We start from the raw sequence: 14,903 nt of genomic DNA, 5'->3' as shown, positions 1-14,903 counted from the left end.
TTTTCCCTTTCCTTCATTAGCAGTCCTGCATATAAGACCCTTAGCTTAACACTATTTTTACTACTTAGCATAATGGCAAGCAAATTGTTTCTTTTAAGATTTTTATTGGCCTCTATTTCACAGCTGTCCTAATCTTCTTTAGTTTAGTGCTTAGTTTGCATAAGGATTAGATTTATGACTCAGTCTTCATACATTATTGCAGAAATCTCACTAGTATCAAATATTGCTTACAGAACACTGTATTTCTGTAAGAAATCTGGAACTTGTACTTTAGCCAAGTACATAAAAGATACTATATATATTCTGTTACTATTAACAGATGAGGACATGTATACCATTCATTATTCAGTTACAATAATAGACAAAAGAAGCTGCTGAATAGGAAAAGACCATTTGGACCAATAAGTCTAAATTTCTCTGTCTCCCCAACACTATTATATCACTACATTTTACTCCCCTGTCTCTCTCAATAATTTAAATCAGTGGGAGTTAGGTATCTAGGCACTTTTGAAAATCCCTCAGGCACCTATCTGCATCTTTAGGCACCTAAAAATACCTTTAAAAACAGGTCCCATTGTGAACTTTACCTGGATTGTGTTCAGTCAGGTTCGCAAAATAACCATCTCCCTGCTACCCCACACCCATTTTTAGAAGTGAAATCTAGTCACGACATGAAACATTCGGATAAGTTCCTTACACTACCATTTGCTAGCCAGGATCAGAACTAGAAATGACAGAACACTGCAAGGACAGTTCCTCTGGCATTACTCCTGGCAGGGAATGCAAGTGAGTATCAGAAAGCTTACAAGAGAGTTGTTTTCTTTATCTTTTCAGACTAATTTTTCAGACTCAAGAGACCTGATTCTCCACTGCCTGGCACCTTGTGCAGAAACTTACACATGTTCAGAATAGGAGTGAAGTCTTAAGATTTTAACTACAGGAGTCAGTGACTACACAAGGTGAAAATGAGTGGAGATTCAGGCCCAGGAGGTTCAGATAAGCATCCAAAACAGCCTCAAACCCTACACTTTTTGCCGTATGCCCATTACCAGATTGTTGCTTATTTTTACCCCAAAGAGCCTTCAACTTTTCTCTTATAGTATTTGTTTACTTACTACCCATCTGTTACACTTTAGCCTCTTTTTTCATTTCCCTCCCCTCCCCCATTTAAAAAAATGAAACCATTCTATATGTGGTCTTCTTAGAATTCACTTAAATACGGACTTGGACCTGAAAGACACTGAGCATTTTCCACTCCCACTGAAATCCATGGGACTAGAAGACACTCGGGACGTCTCAGGATGGGGCCTTAGCTTCCGCTGTTCTGAAGTATATTTGAAACCTAGAAATTAATCACAGTTTACTCATATGATTAACTCAAAACAATTAATCATGATTAAAAAAATTAATCATGATTAATCTCAGTTTTAATTGCACTATTAAACAATAGAATACCAACTGAAATGTATTAAATATTTTGACTGTTTTTCTACATTTTTAAATATATTGATTTTAATTACAACACAGAATACAAAGCATACAGTGTTTATATTATTTTTATTACAAATATTTGCACTGTAAAAATGCTAAACAAAAGAAACAGTATTTTTCAATTCTCCTCATACAAGTACTGTAGTGCAATCTCTTTGTCATGAAAGTGCAACTTACAAAAGTAGATTTTTTTTTGTTATAACTCAAAAACAAAACAATGTAAAACTTTAGAGCCTACAAGTCCATTTAGTCCTACTTCTTGTTCAGCCAATCGCTAAGACAAACAAGCTTGTTTACATTTACGGGAGATAATGCTGCCTGCTTCTTATTTACAATGTCACCTGAAAGTGAGGACAGGCATTCACATGGCACTTTTGCAGCCAGCATAGCAAGATATTTACGTGCCAGATGCACTAAAGATTCATATTCTCCTTCATGCTTCAGCCACCATTCCAGAGGGCATGCCTCCATGCTGATTGCGCTTGTTAAAAAAACAATACATTGATTAAATTTTTGACTGAACTCCTTGCGGGAGAACAGTATGTCTTCTGCTCTGTTTTACCCACATTCTGCCATATATTTCATGTTATGGCAGTCTCAGATGATGACCCAGCACATGTTATTCATTTTAAGAACACTTTCACTGCAGATTTGACAAAATGCAAAGAAGATACCAATGTGAGATTTCTAAAAATAGCTACACCACTCAACCCAAGGTTTAAGAATCTGAAGTGCCTTCCAAAATCTGAGAGGGATGAGGTGTGGAGCATGCTTTCACAAGTCTTAAAAGAGCAACACTCCAGTGCGGAAACTACAGAACCCAAACCACCAAAAAACCTTCTGCGAGTGGCATCTGACTCAGATTATGAAAATGAACATGCGTCAGTCCACTCTGCTTTGGTTTTTATTGAGCAGAACCCGTCATCAACATGGACTCATGTCCTCTGTAATGGTGATTGAAGCATGAAGGGACATATGAATCTTTATTGCATCTGGCACGTAAATGCTACAACAATGGCATGTGAATGCCTGTTCTCACTTTCAGATGACATTGTAAACAAGAATCAGGCAGCATTATCTCCTGCAAATGTAAACAAACTTGTTTGTCTGAGCGATTGGCTGAACAAGAAGTAGGACTGAGTGGACTTGCAGACTCTAAAGTTTTACATTGTGTTATTTTATAATGCAGTTATTTTTGTACATAATAGTTCAACTTTCGTGATAAAGAAAGTACTACAGTACTTGTATTAGGTGAATTGAAAAATACTATTTCTTTTGTTTTTTACAATGCAAATATTTGTTATCAAAAATAAATATAAAGTGCACTTTGTGCACTTTGTATTCCGTGTTGTAATTGAAAGCAATATATTTGAGAAGTAGAAAACATCCAAAAATAATAAATATTATTGTTTAACAGCACGATGAATTGCGATTAATCACAATTAATTTTTAATTGCTCGACAGCCCTACCAGAAATCCATTCAGAAGTTCTTATTAAAGACTAGCTCATCTGTTGCTTCCTCTGGTACTTTCTCATGAGTGTTTCAAAGCAAATAAAGATATTTATTGTAGATTCTAGATCAGAGGTGGGCAAAATATGGCCTGTGGGCCACATCCGGCCTGTGGGACCGTCCTGCCTGACCCCTGAGCTCCCAGGCTGGGCAGGACGGTCCCAGCCCCGCACCCGCTGTCCCCCCTCACCCGCAGCCACGCCGCCACACAGGCAGCACAGCTTGCGCCCCCCCCCCCACGTCCCAGGCTTTCCAATAAGCCTGTCCTGCCGCTCTGAGCAGCATGGTAAGGGGGTGGGGGAGAGAGGGGTTGGATAAGGGGCAGGAGGTCCCGGAGGCAGTCAGGGGACAGGGGGTGGTTGGATGGGGTGGAGGTTCGGGGAGGGGGGCAGTCAGGAGACAGGGAGCAGTGGGGGTTGGATGAGGGTGGGGTCCTGGGGGGGGCAGTTAGGGACGGGGGTCCCGGGATGGGGCAGTCAGGGGACAACGAGTTGGGGGTGGTGATGGGTCAGGAGTCCCGGGGGGCGTGTCGGGGGCGGGGGTGTGGATAGGGGTTGGGGCAGTCGGGAAAAGGAGCGGGGGGCGGGGTTGGATGGGTCGGAGGTTCTGAGGGGGGCAGTCAGGAGGCGGGAAGTGGGAGGGGGCGGCTAGGGGGCGGGGGCTGTTTGCGGAGGCACAGCCTTCCCTACCCAGCCCTCCATACCGTTTTGCAGCCCCAACGTGGCCCTCGGGCCAAAAAGTTTGCCCACCCCGTTCTAGATGCTCTCATCAATTGGGCTCTTTGATAAGATTAGGTCTAGATAGGCTCTATCCATGTAGGATGTTCAACAAATTGATGGAACTCAATCTTGCAATTGTTCTCTCATCTGTGTTTTGCAGTTATTGACTGAGCTAACATCTGAGTAATTAAAACAGTCCTATAAGCAATGTTCCAGCCTTCTTACAACTGTAGAAAAAATTCCCAATCCACTTTCTTTAACTGCCATTGATATCTGATGTGACCTGGAAGAAGAGTATAGAGCTCAAAAGCGTCTCTTTCACAAGCAGAAGTTGGTCCAATAAAAGATATTACCGCAGCCATCTTGTCTCAGTGATATCTACAATTCAAGAAGACCCAACTCTCACCTGACTAGTTTATTGTTTTTGCTGTCTCATTTTTACAGGCTCAACATTGTACCTAACCTGTATTTACTTTCCTTATCTCTTTTGGTAAACTTTTTAAAATTCCATAGGAAAGGTTTTCCATTTCCATATTCCTGCAGTGTTTGAAATTCAAGGACTGCAGCATTTGGTTCAATCATGAGAATCTGAAAGTGAAATTGATAACAAACATGAAAATGACTAGTCTGTTTTTGTTGTCCTTCCAGATAGAGATTTAGAAAGCAAAGAGCACAGTGAGGAGCAGTGTTCTCTCTAATTTTTCCCACACATGTGCGGAATTTTGTTATGTGCACCGATATGGAGGCAATGTGTAACATCACCTCCATATTGGTGCACATAACAAAATTCATATGGTGGGGGTGGGGCTGAGGGGTTCGGCGTGTGAGAGGAGGCTAAGGGCTGGGGTAGAGGGTTGGGGTGTGGGGGTGAAGGCTCCAGCTGGGGGAGTGGGCTTTGGGATGGGGCTGGGGATGAGGGGCTCAGGGCTGGGTCAGAGGGTCGGGGATGGGGGTGAGGGCTCTGGCTAGGGATGTGGGCTCTGGGGAGGGGCTGCATATGAGGAGTTTGGGGTGCAGTCTACAAAGGGGGGAGAGGACTCCCCTCAGCCCTCTCTCACTGTAGCAGTACCGGGGCTGGGGGGGAGGGAAAGAGGCACCTCTCCTCAGGCCGTGGCAGGTCTGGGGCTGGGCTGGGTGGGGTTTCTCTCCCGCATCCACGGCAGAGCCAGGACTGCGCTGGAGGAGGGGCACCTCTTCCCGCCATGGCAGATCCAGGTAGGGTTGCCAACTTTCTAATCACACAAACCGAACACCTAGCCCCACCCCTTCACTGAGGCCATGTCCCCTGCCCTACCCCTTCCCCAAGGCCCTGCCCCCACTCACCACATTCCCCCTCCCTTGGTGGCTCATTCTTTCCCATCCCTCACTCACTTTCACTGGGCTGGGGCAGGGAGTTGGGGTCTGGGAGGCGGTGAGGGCTCTAACTGGGGGTGTGGGCTCCAGGGTGGGGCCAGAAATTAGGGGTTCGGGGTGTGAGGGGGGGCTCCAGACTGAGGCAGAGGGTTGGGGTGTGGGAGGGGGTGAAGGCTCCGGCTGAGGGTGCAGGCTCTGGGGTGGGGTTTGGAGTGCAGGAGACGGCTCAGGGCTGGGGCAGGGTGTTGGGGCTCAGGATTGGGGTGTGGGCTTACCTCTGGCGGCTCCCAGTCAGCGGTGCAGAGGTGGGGGGCTAAGGCAGGTTTCCTGCTTTTCCTGACTCTGTGCTGTGCCCTGGAAGTGACTAGCAGCAGGTCCGGCTCCTAGGCAGAGGTGCAGCAGGTGGCTCTGTGCACTGCTCTCACCCTCAGGCACCACCCCCGCAGCTCCCATTGGCTGCGGTTCCCAGCCAATGGGAGTGTGGAGCCGGTGCTCGGGGTGGTGGCAGTGTGCAGAGCCCAGTGGCCCCGATCCTAGGAGCGGGTCCTGCTGGACACTTCCGGGGTGCAGCACGGTGCCAGGACAGGTAGGGACTAGCCTGCCTTAGCCCCACAGCACCACCTACTGGACTTTTAACGGTTCGGTCGGCAGTGCTGACTGAAGCCTCCAGGGTCCCTTTTTGACTGAAACACCCGGTCACCCTAGGTCCGGGGCTAGGGGAGAGGCATCTCTCCTCACCACAGCCCTGAGCGCCTGTGTGGTGCTTAATAGGCTGCTGTGTGGCTGTGCAGCTTAGAGAGAATTTAGGTGATGAGTAAATCTGATTATTCGTGAGTTAGTAATAATAATAGGCATTATTAGTTTAAAATATATGATTTTTAACTTGTCTTTTTATGCAGTTCTGCTATTATTCTGTTATTTGTAAATAAAGTTGATATACTTCTAGCAGTTGTACAGAAGATACTTGGATTTCCTTTCCTCTGTTAGTCATTTATAAAGCATCAATAACTACTGTTTAGACATCTTTCCCTGCTCTTCATTTTAATTATTTCCTGTTCTTTTTTGGATATGTTAGTTGGACATAAGCAATCGCTCCTCTTAATTGTTCTCTTCTCCCATCACTTACTGGAAAAATCCTTTTGACATTTTTTGCCATCGAGCTTTGGAATCAGCATGATGTAGGCTCTTCAGCTGGACTGAACAGCTGCAGCTGAGTGGCCAGTCACTCACCTCGGGTCTAATCCAATTGGAAAGCATTTGAAAAAAACTTCAGTGACTCTGACAGTCTTTTCCAATCATTTTGTAAACCTAAAATTGGGTGAAAAATCCCTCTTCCTTATTGAACACATTTTTACATGAGAAAAAAATTTAAACTGGCCAGCACTGGCCTGTATCCAGCAGAACACAGCCTCCTTGTGCCTACCCTTTTCAGAGGGGCTAGTTCATCTCAGTGGCTTGCAGGTGGTGATCAGGTTAGGTATTAAACATTCATTTCTGACTGTCTCCAAGAATTAGTGGCTGTGGCTTCTATGGCAATTGGATGAAGAAGCAATTATGCTGGGGGATGTATTGAGCATGCTTAGCTGATCCCTCAAAAGTGCTAAGTTGTAGGCAGGTTCATCCCTGGCTAAGTATATGCAGTTAGCCAGAGAAGAATTTTTAGGGGGTTGTGTTATGGCCTAGAAATGTTGTTTCTGGAAGATGAGGGCGTACCAGACCAAACATCATGCCCAACCCCAGAAAAAAGTTCAATGGGGGAAAGGGGCATCACCACTAACTATACTCCTTGTTGATGTGGGCAGATCATCCCTGTCCACCACCATCCCCTGGAATCAGGAGTGGGAAAAGCATCCCTTGCCACACAATTAAAAAAACTTGCCCAGTAGATCAGCCAGGATCTGCCCTCTTTCCTGTTCGTACAAGGGAGTTTATTAATAATTCCTGTGGGGGTCTCAGGAGCTACCAGTACTAGTGACCCCTTCTAGTACTTAGAGGGTTAATTCCTAACTATTCCCTGCAGTACTACATATTTAATTTTAGTATACTTTCTTGAATACCTACATTTTCTGTCACAACAACAAATATTTTCAAAAACAACAATTTTCTCTCAGTCACTTATAAACTACTCTTTCTGGGATTTCATTAACTTGTGCAGAGTGGAATAGACTGTCAGAGAAACTTCCCATCCTTTCTTGGCCATCTTGCAGGGTTCACTTTCCCACAGAACTGCATTTTGCCAAAATATGTTCTCTTTCAGTTCTCACTTACCTGAGTCCCATGGGTATCAAGATCATTTTGAGACTAGCACAATGATGTATCTATTTTAGTTTATGTTTGTTGACAGCTAATTTATTTTACCATGCACCCACATGAACAACCCCAGGATAATAGATCCTGGACTTTTTTATAGAATTTCTTTGGCTACAAGCTCTCTGTGGATTTCACTTGCCAGAAGTGATATCAAGCAGAAGTCTCTGCCTCAGTCTCTAATGTAAACTGAAATATACCTTAGAATTAGAAAATACAGCTAATGACAGTAATGCTGCTGGGCATAAGGCCACTTCTGGGCTATGAGAAAAATTCAGTTAGATATGATTAATAAATATAATTAATAGGATGCCATAAGCACTTTACAAACAGAGGAAGACAAATTCCCTGCCCTGCAGTATTTTGAAGGGCAGAACCAAGGAGAATAATATACAGAGAAAAATAAGAGGAAAAGGAAAGTGGGAGGTCAGAGGTGAAGGAAACAAACTAGGGGAAAATTTGATTTGTCATAGTTGGAAATACAGTTTTAAAGCTCTTTAGACAATTTACCTATGGTGGACTTAAATTAAATGTTAACTAGATTTAGATTTAGTGCAATGTCACCTATGTGTCTCGTGACCTGTTGAATAACTTCACAAGTAATTTGGCAAAACTCAGAGTAAAACATTCAGGATTTTTAAAAGAAGCCGGTTTATCCTGTTAAAACTCAGTCCAACTTAAGTCAACAGAAGACTCTCATTGACTTCAGCTAAAGCTGAACCAAGCTCAGATCAACCAAGTCTCCTTTGTAAAATCTCTCATTAGTGACAGGTTTCTCATTCAAGAGATATGATGATCTGCTTAGATGATATGACAGTGATTTACACAGATACTTCTTGGGGTTTTCGCTTATAGAAGCTTCAGATCCTAAATCCTACCATGTTTACATTTGTGTTTTATTATGTTTGGAGGAATTATATGAGAAATATAAAATTACAAAGCTCTAGTATAGCTTAACCAATCCATTATTGCTTTGCTCCAATTGACAAGTGTATAAAACTTCAGAAGCACCTTATTTAGTATGTTTAAACATTTTGCAAACATATGTGCTATTTACCATGCTCCCCACTCTTCTCTACTGTGGAAGGGGGGGCAAAGAAGTCCCCCAAATATGAGCTGAAAATCACAATACCAGGGAATCATCAGCACATTGCACCTTCTTCCTAGCCCTTCTTAGGGAGCCTGCCAAAATAACTCCATGTTAAAACACTGCAAGTGTTGATCCTTGAACTTGTGGTTGGTACAGAGATGGAGCTATACTGCAGGTGCTTTCCATGGCAGGCTACCTTGGGGATCCAGCAGATTTCTCAAAGGGCACATGGTGTGCTCAGCTCTCTTTCCTGATCCTCAAAGGTTGTGGGGTTTTCTGAAGAGCAGGGCTTCAATGCTGTGTTTTGTGGTCTCACCACTAAGGCCTGGTCTACACTTAAAATTTACATCAATTTGGCTGTGTTGCTCAAGGGTATGAAAAAAATCACATCTCAGAGTGCCGTAGCTAAGCCAACTGAACCCCTGGTGTGGACGCAGCTACGTCAACACAATAATTCTTCCATCAAGCTAATTACTAGTGCTTGGGGAGGTGGATTACATAAATTGACAGAAAAACCCCTTCCGTCGCTGTCTGACGCATCTACACTGTGGTGCTACAGTGGCATAGCTGCTGCGTTGCACTTGAGCTGTGGTAAAACCCATAGAGTAGACATGGCCTAAACTTAAAAGCCCTCCTCCCCCTTGAAAATCCCACTCCCTCCCAGTTTTCTGAGCACTTTTTCTCTTCCTGAAGAAAAACCAAAGGAAGGAGAACATTTAGCACTTACTTAGATTCTAAATGTATTTACATGCTTCTTTAAATGCTATGTAAATACAGGGAAGTAAAACAAGGATCTTATGAAACAAAATCCTTCGAGCTTAAAAGCAAATGTAGAACACAGAAATAGGCTTAATAGCAAAGAGAGAATTGCCGTTGCTACCGGCAAGTCAGTGAGAGATTACGTGACCTGACTTGAAGTCACAACCTAAATGTGTAGCACCATCTACTGCATCTCATCCCTTCAGTCCAGTAATGTTGCATTTTTATCTTTAATAAACTGCAATTTTTACTGGTATTTACCCTTTCTATTTTATTCTGCTTATTTTCTAAAAAAATATCAAAGCCACTCTTTTTACTTTAAACTTGGAACAGGTTAATAAAGATTCCCTCAAATCAACAGTATCATTAATTGAGAGGCTAAATCAAACAACTAGGAGCGAGGAGAACGTGGATTTATCCACAGCTCTGCCACATATTGTAACCTTGAGCAAATCATTTAGCCTCTAATTTTCATGTGTCTACTAATTTTGAGTGCCTCCATTTTTATTTCCAATTTGAGACACACAGGGCCTGATGTTTATAGGTGCTAGGCACCGACAATTCAGCTGAAGCCAAGGGGATCTGTGGGGACTTTACACCATGCTGGAAGATCAACGCATCTTGACTATTTCAGCCCACGGGCAGGGGAGTGAATTTCAAAGCAGGGGGGCCCTTACAGAGAACACCTGGTCAGCAGTTCTCTTTCACATATACCAAGGGCACTCTAGCCCTCGTGACACTGGTAGAGAGGCAGTAGGGTGACCAGACAGCAAATGTGAAAAATCAGGATGGGGGGGGCAATAGGAGCCTATATAAGAAAAAGACCCCAAAATCGGTACTGTCCCTATAAAATTGGGACATCTGGTCACCCTAAGAGGAAGTGTCATAGGTAGGATAGTCCTAGGCCATTTAGGGCTTTTACAGGTCAAAGTCAACATCTTAAACTCCACCAGAAGCCAAAAGACAGCCAGTGAAGATCATGAAGCATTGGTGTCATATGCTCACAGCATGACATTTAACAAAGCTACTGCATTCTGCCCTGTCTTCAGTCTCCAAGTGGTATAAGAGGTAGCCCTTGTAGGGCATATTGTAATAATCTAATATCAAGGTGGCAAAGGTCTGGATCCTGGAAGCAGCATGTTCAATATTTGAGAGAAAAGGATGCAACCTCCTGGCCAGACAATGGCAGAAGAAAAACTGTCATGATCACTACAGCAATTCGATCTTCTAAAACCATCAGGGAGTTAAACTAGAGCCCAAGCCTGTGAAAAGAGCCGGTCGAATTTTTTTAATTCGAAATATTTTTAGATGGAATATGGCTTTTTCATTAAAATAGAAATTTCTGTGGGAAATATGAATTTTCAGAGATTTTTTTCTGGTTTTCATCAAAAAAACAAAGTCCCAAATTTTTTTAGTTACCAAACAGTAAAAAGTGTGGCTAAAATCCAGAAAATTTCAGTTTCTAGCCAAACTTTTTGGTTGTCAGAAACAAGAAAAAAAAATCAATCCGTTTTTGGATTTTCATCTAAATTTTTCATAGGAATAGAAAACATTTCCTAACTGGCTCTAGTTATAAACTTTAGTAACAAATGTAGAGTGAACACCATGTCAAAGGTGTTCCTATCTAATTTCAGCCACGCCTTCCCCTTGCTCCCCCACCCTAACCCACCATACTCACTTTCATCTTATCTAGCTTGTTCTCATCCATGTTCCAGTCTTGCACAGCCACTGGGAGACACCCTCACCTGCACTCTCCAAGACAGACAAGATGGAGATATAAAGCTGTATGTTATCAACACTTCAGCCCAAACCCCCTAACTAACACTCCTGACAGCCTCATATACACAGTGAATAGGAGTATGATGTTCACATTTTGACAAGTACCTATAAACCTTTCAGACAAAATGTGAACATCCAAAGCATCAGCCAGGCCATTATTATGGCGTATCTTATATGGGAAGCCATACTAGATTATCATAACAGTCCCTGCTGGCCTTAAAATCTATGGAAGTATTTAATAAAGCAAACTTTTGATAAACTTTTTATCTATTAGAGCCTCTTAGAGCTTAGTTATAATCCATTTTTCTTGCTAAAGAACAAGGACATTAAATGAAAAAAACCTTGTTAATGAACATTCAATCTGCACAATTCACATTTAAAAAAATCAGTAAATGCAGATATATGGTTCCTGTGGCAACACTACTTTGTCAATATAGGAGTATATAATATTCCTCTTGTTCTTGTTAAATGATACCTTATAATGTTGCATGCCTGTGGCATGGCTGAAACAACATTGCTATAGAAACTTTAACTTACGCATTTCCTAACATATTACTTGAACTCTGCAACCGGACCATTGTCTTTTGTCCCCCATCCCCAGAAAGTCTGGGCTCTGGACCAAATCTACTGACATTTTTCCTTATAAAAAGAATAATTTCCATAATTTGGTGTTATAAATTAGTCATTTAAAACTGGCAGAGAGCAGAAGAATTAGACTGTATTCATCCCATCTTAACTGTTAGATAAGTTCATAAATGGGACAGTGTTTTCCAAATAATCCAGTTTAGAAGTAAATATTTCTTACAAAACAGCATACCTCTGTACACACAGAAGCACATTAAAGTATTACACAAGCATGTAGAAAAAATTCGTGGCTAGCTAAAAGGCATTTTTTGATGCTGGAACAGCATCAGGAATCTGCTTATTTACATAGGGAGTTGTAGAGATTTAGAATGTTGGTACTGCCAACAGATAGGATGATTATTGCTCAAAAAAATATCATCTTTTAGATAAGGCTTCTACTTCTGATAGTTGCTACTGAACTCAACTTGAACTTAAATGTTCCCAGGGAGTTATAGGTACAGATTCTAAAAGAGCTCATTCACCAAAGGGAATTAATTTGGGGGAAGAAAATATACGCAGATACTCTGGTGTATGTTTCTGATCATTTTAAATGGTTTCTCACATGAGTTATCTTTTAAAAAAATTATTAAGCGATTATGCACTGTGGGGATCTTCCTGCCAAATCTTAAGAACATGAGTAACTTTATTCACATGAGTTGTCCTCATAGCAGTACATATCTATAACATCTCAATTTAGTAAAAGGAAAGAAATTCACTGACTGTTAAGTTATGTCTTGCCTGAGACATCACTGCTAGAAAAATTAGGTCACTGTAATTCAGAGTAGGCTCAGATTTTAAATTATTTTCTCTCAACACATCTACTCCCTGTTGTGTTAACTATTATTCTTTTGTAACTACTTTTAATAATCAACATATGAGTAAGGGGTTCTGCCAATAAAAGTATGATTAGACCCCAGCCAAACAACATCTCTTATTATGAACCATGGCCAGGGACAAATACAAATGCAGATACCTCCCCTCCACCACATGGTACATAATGGGAAATGTAGTCCAAGCCCAGCCCATAGAGGAGAATGGAAACATGAGGAACCAGCATTTCCTAATCAAAATATGTCAGTTTTCAACCAAATTATTTTAGGTTTTGATTTTTTTGCCAAAAATTTGAAGTTCTCTGTAGGAAAACAGCCTGTTTTCTGACCATTGCTACTGAATGTGCAGTTAATTAGCTTCTAGCATATACATTAAGATATGATTTATGACTTTTAGTACTACATGGGACCACTTCTTACATTCATTGCAAAAAGATATGTAAACTAATAAAGGGATTGCTGTGTAGGAACACAGAAAACTAATTTTTAAACCATTGTTTTTGTCTTTTGGGGATGTTGATTGTTGAACAGAATAATTGATAGTTATCTATAGTGTAATTAGATGCAGGGGCTAGGAAAGAAAGGACGGACTTGTAGGAGATCTGAGTTCTATTCCCAGCTTTGCCATAGACGTGCTGTGTGACCTATAGCAAGTCAGTTGATCTCTCTGCCACAGTTCACCATCTATGAAATGAGGATAATAATACTCTTTGTCTATCTTGTCTATTTATATTGTAATTTCTTTAGGGCAGGGACTATTTTTTCCTATTCATTTGTACAGTAGCACAGTGGGGTCCCAATCTAGACTGGGTCCTCTAGGTGCAACTGTAATACAAATAATAATACATTCACAAGAATTTTAAATGTTTGATGTTTTATATGCATGTAATAGTTTCTTAACAGAATGTTGTAATATAATATCCATTTCTGTTATTCTCCATGTTATTCTCTACTCTCTTTTCAGTACCACTCTTTCATCCAGTTTGGGAAATGTTCCCAAATCCCATCCTTTTCTTTCCATTCCTACCAGTAAAACTTTTTTATCTAATTATTTTATCTTACATTAACTAATTGAACCCTTTTCTTCAGGCTCCCTCTTTCTTCATGCACCCGCTCCAGTCTATCCAAAATAGTCACTCTGTGTCCAAGCCCTGCTTCTCTCCAAGAATGGCTCTCGCTCCTTCTTCATGAGATTCTGTATCCTTGTCCTCATTTTCCTCTCACTACAAATGCATTCATGCCTATATTGGCTCTTAAATTACTCCTCTTCCTCCATAAAACACACTTTTCCTTGAAGCCTCTCAATCATTTTCCACTCAACAAAGTGTTATTTTTATTTAAAAATCTCTTTGCACTGCCCTGTTATTCCCACAGCTTCTTACTACCCAGTGCTAAATGCATTGTTTTCTTTGTCAACTTTAAGTTCTGATTGAAGAAAGTATCCCTATTGAGCCAGAGAGCCTAATCATATGCTTAAAGTTAAGCTAATCCATCAGCACCCTTCCTGAGCAAAGATACCTTCCTGAATGGAAGTGTGTGCTTAAGTCCTTTGGACTTAAAGTTTAAATAGGGATGGACTTAAACACATGCTTAAATATTTTTCTGAATTAGGGACATAAATTGTGAAGATTAGATTGTAAACTCCTTGGGGCAGGGACCATATTTTTGTTCTGTGTTTGTATAGTGCAGTGGTGCCCAAACTTTTCCTGTCACACACAACCTTACCAGCAATGGAATTTGTCCCCACCCCCGCTCCATTACTGCACAGTTGGCTCAGCTAGGGTTGCCAACTTTCTAATTGCAGAAAACCAAACACCCTTGCCCCACTCCTTCCCCGAGGTCCTGCCCCTGTCCCACCCCTTCTCCAAGGCCCCACCTCCCACTCACTCCACACCCCCCCCATCACTCTCGCTCCCCACCCTCATTCACTTGCTCATTTTCAATGGACTGGGGCAGGAGGTTGGGGTGCGAGAGGGGGTGAGGGCTCTGGCTGGAGGTGTGTTCTCTAGGGTGGAAGGGATGAGGCGTTTGGGGTGCAGCAGGGGGCTCTGGGCTAGGGGTTGGGGCCAAGGGGTTTGGAGTGTGGAAGGGGGTACAGCCTCTGGGCTGGGGGTGTGCGCTCTGGGGTGGGACCAGAAATTAGGGGTTCAGGGTGCAGGAGGGGCATCAGGGCTCAGGCAGAGGGTTGGGGTGCAGGGGGGATGTGGGCTTGGGATGCGGGTTCTGGGATGGGGACAGGAATGAGGGGTTTGGAGTGCAGGAGGGGGCTCAGGGCTGGGGATGCAGGCTCCAGGAGGGAGTTTTGCTGCAGGAGAGGGTTCTGAGCTGGAGAAGGAGGTTGGGGCGTGGGAGGGGATGCAGGCTCCAGACATCAGTGACCTCAAGCGGCTCCCAAGAAGTGTCCGGCATGTCCCTCCAGCTCCTAGGCAGCGGTGTGGCC

General features: G+C 42.5%; 2 protein-coding genes across 5 annotated transcripts in view; both read left to right on the top strand.

Annotated features, from left to right (window-relative positions):
• The window catches only part of EFEMP1 (EGF containing fibulin extracellular matrix protein 1), a 96,677-nt gene that overhangs the window by 30,162 nt on the left and 51,612 nt on the right, over positions 1-14,903 (top strand). The window lies entirely within an intron of this gene.
• LOC140908219 (uncharacterized) overlaps positions 1-14,903 on the top strand; it is a 63,025-nt gene that overhangs the window by 33,025 nt on the left and 15,097 nt on the right. The window lies entirely within an intron of this gene.

This window comes from Lepidochelys kempii, chromosome 3 (assembly GCF_965140265.1).
Source record: "Lepidochelys kempii isolate rLepKem1 chromosome 3, rLepKem1.hap2, whole genome shotgun sequence".
NCBI lineage: Eukaryota > Metazoa > Chordata > Testudines > Cheloniidae > Lepidochelys > Lepidochelys kempii.
This window is presented reverse-complemented; position numbering and strand designations above follow the sequence as displayed.